At 32.1% G+C, this 4,889-nt stretch overlaps 1 pseudogene; it reads right to left on the bottom strand.

Annotated features, from left to right (window-relative positions):
• Positions 1 to 3,906: 3,906 nt before the first annotated feature.
• Positions 3,907 to 4,401, bottom strand: LOC107611911 (clathrin light chain 2-like; annotated as a pseudogene).
• Positions 4,402 to 4,889: the final 488 nt, after the last annotated feature.

A 4,889-nucleotide genomic window follows, 5' to 3' on the forward strand; every position in this document is an offset into this window, starting at 1 on the left:
TGTCCAATGTATTTGGAGTTGAAACATCCAAATCGGTTAGGCTATCACCACTTTCATTTTGGGGACATAATGCTTGCAATGTCTGTAAATAATTTGGGTTCAATGTTAGATCAAGATTGCCTGTGTTGTTGTAATTGAATAATCGATTCAGTGATTAACAAATACTCTGCAGTAAGCTCTTCCAATTGTATTAATTGGTTAGTAACTTATTATAATACTTGTACTAATTAATGAATGTCAAGATCAGATAAAATACATGACTTCTCTTATTTTATGAAATAATAATATATAGAGTTTTGTTAATAATAAATATCTTAAAAATTAATATTGAATATTTTTATAAAGTATTTGGTGTTTAATATGTTTGGATTATTTCAATTGATGTTACATGTTTATTGTACTTGTTGAATTTTTAAGATAAAATTTCATTTTTTTTTTATGAATTTCTGTTTCATCGGGTACCCAATTACCTGAACTAAACCAATCTGTTCTTAATCGGTTTGATTTGATTTAGGTACATACACAAAAAAATACAAATTCAAACTAAACTGAATTAATTACATTTTAATTGGTTCGATTCTAATTTCACCTTGAACCCGAACCAATCCGACCCGTACTCACCCCTACTACCTAATAATTATGCTTCGGGTTTCTGCAACAAATTTGAAATTATTAGAATTCAGCCAGAGTGATAAGCTGATAAGGTGCCAAAACTTGTGTGACATCTAGAATTCGAATCCTAATTTTATGTAATATTCAAATCCGCTAAACTTAATACATTTAAAATATTCAGAATGCACACTGATCAAGCAACATAATACCAACCCCATAAGAGAAAAAAAAGATGGAAGATCGCATAAATAAAAAACAAATGAGAAAAATAAATAATTATAAAAATGACCAAGACTTTAAGAAGAATAGAAGTTATTGTTATAAAGGTTATAAAAAATAAATGAAAAATCACTACAAGAAATACCGTTAAAATCGACGGCCAAATCGATGGCTTTGCCGTCGATAATATTAAAAATCGACGATAAAATTGACGATGTTAGTCGTCGCTTTAAAGCGTGTCGATTTTTCAAAAAACTAATAAAATTGACGGCTTTTTGGGGTGTCGATAAACTTTTAATAAAATCGACGGCTACAGTGTCGGTAATATAGGTTTAAGATTTTTACATATTTAATAAAAGCGACACCTTTGTCGTCGATAATATTATCTAAAATCGACGACATTTGTGTCGATATTTTTATTTATTAAAATTGACAAATTAGCTGTCGATTTAATTATTAAATTACCGACATATTTTTCATTTCCTTTTGTCTATTTTACATTAAAATCGACAACATTGCCGTTGATTTTTGTCTATGTTAAATTTAAAAAGCGACAGAATTGTCGTCGATTTTATTGTAACCAAGGATGCAAATGATAACAGCAGGGTCATATAGAACCACAAATTGAAATCTAAATTCATTAATTTCATATTATAACAAATTAATAAACATACACTCATTATGCCACTACTATAATAATTAACATATATCTATACAAATTTGCTAAAATAATTAACATAAAACACAACTTATAACTAAAAGAGAAATGTAATCATGTGATGCTCTAAATAAGTTTAAAAACTAGTATGAAAAATAATAAAGTATAGCTAGAAATATGTAAAAGTATCTATGAAGTATCTAACACGACGAGTCTCTACTACAGATTCAACAGACCGGATTATACTTACGTATCCGATGCCTCGGCGAGTCTCTGAAGAGCAAGTCCTTGTACCTGGTAGCACAATGTAACTATGCATGTATTAAATTGATGAAATCAAACATGTCGAAAAATAACTGAAAAAGGCACTGAAGCTTTATACACACCTTTTTTTGACAGGATCATAAGATTCAACAACCCCCTCATAAAACCTGAAGAAAAGAATTTTATAAGAGCATCAATTATATGTATGGAAAATAAGAGAGTTTAGTGAAGAAGCTAAGACCTAGTAACAAAAGGAATGAGATTGCACACAACAATTACACCCTCCTTTTGTACAGTGTCTTCTTTTTCCATCAACAATAAACTGTATTTTTTCACTATCCATAGGAATTTCATGCCAAAGCCTTCGACAATTAATAGCATTTTTTGCTCTAAGTATTAGCATTATCCTAAATTGATAGTTCACAAGCATGGACATACTACATCATCATATACCATCATAACTGCTGAGATAGAAGAGAGGATAGAGATTGCATGAATTTTATGTTTTTCCAAATTCTAATTCAAATTAACATAATTACATAGTATCTATTCAGATTCTAAAAAAAACAGAAATAAAGGCCACAGTTGGTAAGAAGACTGAAATACGTACGTTTTGTCCGCTGGCCACCAGGCAATGGTTCGACAAGGTCAACTGTTTTCGATTCCTGAAGTAAAAAAGAATATAACAGCAATTGAAAGGAGATGAATAAGGAAACTTTGTTTTTTGTTAACACTGAAATAAGTTTATGATTCAAACTATGATGACTAATATCATTAACTAATGGTATGGAGCCAGGAAGAAATTTTTGTTGTTGGTATTCAGCAATGTTAGTAATATAAAGGCAGTTTATATTAATTGTTGGAACTGGCACAGATCCTTAACGAATGTCGCTTTTTAAGGATCTTCCAGGACCAGGTTATGGCAAAAAAGAATATCAAGGTATAAAAGTTGAAGGAAATGGGACACCTCAAGACTTTCTAATGGAAAAAAAAAGAAAAAAAAAAGAAACTGAAATTTCAATTACTCCACTAGATTTCAATTACATGCATTTACCTTTCTTTTGGCATGTCTTCTTGTCAGCCTTGTTTGAGGATAATAAAGTAGAGACAAGATGATCCCTCGAAAAGACAAAATATCTTAGGTTGGATATTATACTAGAATATTGTATTTTGTTATACAAGAATGTAAAAAAAGGCTAAGGCTATATTAGTGAAAGTCTTTATAGTTTCACTGTCACTCATTTTTTAATTAGGTCTTTATAGTTAAAACTTGTAATCAAATTAGTATATTCTATACGCGTTACATATATCTAATCAAGTGCCTATATCATAGAAGCATATCTTAACAAGATCCTTGAGTTTAAAATTTTGTAATCAAGCTCATGTAATGGTCATGGATGATAAATTACCATTTTCCTAAAAATTTTTGTACAGCATAAGATCTTGATTACGAAATTTTTACACGAGAAGGATTTGGTTGAAAAATATTAGCATAGTATAAGGACTTTAGTCCAATATAAGAGCTTACTTAAAAATGTTTAAACTGTAAGCATCACATTGAAAAAATGTTTAAAAATACTAGCAATACCTCATCAGCAGACGATTTGTTGAGATCCTTATTAGCAATAGATTTAAGCTTCTTCCTTTTCAAGCATATCAATATAGCTGCATTTTTTAATAGAAAATGAGACAACTCAATTAAACACATGAAGAGCACACTAAATAGGAAACCCAATAACAATAAGAATCCATACATGTGGCTGAAAGAAACCATCAGAGCCCTCATCGAGTTCACTCATCTATTCTTGCCTGTGTAAGTGAAACCTGAATGGCCATAACGATTAGGTAGCAATCATTAGATATCATATAGATTCAAAGTTTAAGCTACTTATTAATAAGCTACTTAATTGACAAATTCTCGTTGTATCAAAACCGATGAACACTGAATTTCCATGGTCAAAGGTCAAAGCAAGTAAAAAATAATGGATTTTGATAGATACAAAATCATAATGTTGTAAAAATAAAAAATATAAAAATAGCGAACCAATGAGCCATAGAAACTAAAGAGAAGAACAAAAGATATCCGCAAAGACTTCACTGAGAAGGGAAACAGTAGAAATGAGGTTCTGAGAAAGCCTAAGTGATGTGCAGAATTATGTAGCAGATTGCTCCGGAGTGGAAGGAGCTTCTTTTTGGGGTACCTCTGCAGTGCCATTATTGGTGGCAGCATCCTTCGGTTGCGATGCAGGTGCACCTTCTGGTGCAGGCTTCCCATTTTTAGATGCTGTTTTTTTTTTGCATCCTTGCCATCTTTGGGGCCTTTGGCAGGTGCAGGTGAAGGCGGCATCATATGAGGCGGCATCAGGTGCAGTAATTTTTGTCGGCCTCTTTGTGGAACTTCTCTTGATTAGCTAAGTATAGCTGTTCCATAAGCGAAATTTATTATAGAATTAAAAGACAGGAAGGAAGTGAACAATGATGATGATGATGTTTTACCTTCTCCTTTTCTCTGTTTTGAACCTTGTTAGTCTCAACATTAAGCTTCCTTTTCTCATAGAAAGCCACCTTATATTCCTCAGCTTCCTCAATAATCTTCGATCTCATTTCTTTCTCCCTTTTCTCCTTCTCCTCTAACTGAATGGCATTTTGCCTGCATAAGGAATTTATTTTTGTTCACAACTGAGTTCCGAAAACATGTAATTGACCTTAATTGACCTAAGATAGGATGACTAAGCTACTTATTAATAAGCTACCTATTAATGTAAATACCAGATAGGATGACTAAGTCATTGAGATCAAGTCCAGCATTATTAAACTTAGTTTGCAGGGTGGTGAAGTTATCAAATGGAGCAGGAATGTTTCATGTGGCTTCTGACAAATTAGAAACTAAACCATCCCTTCTACCTGTTGGAACTTGCCAGAAGAGTCCACCCTAATGAAAATCCCATGTTAATTATATAATATTAGTGTTGATGAATGATTATTATGTTGATGTACTCACAGTGGCAACAATAGAGTCTTTGGCAGCCAAAGTTAAGATATTAGCACAAGAAACAACACCAGGGCATGCAACTTCCACAAGGCTCTTTATTCCCTCAATGAAGTCAAACCCTCTCACTGTCAAGTTTGGTGGAGC

Source organism: Arachis ipaensis, chromosome B8 (genome assembly GCF_059453495.1).
Source record: "Arachis ipaensis isolate K30076 ecotype BB chromosome B8, ASM5945349v1, whole genome shotgun sequence".
In the NCBI taxonomy this organism is placed as follows: domain Eukaryota; kingdom Viridiplantae; phylum Streptophyta; class Magnoliopsida; order Fabales; family Fabaceae; genus Arachis; species Arachis ipaensis.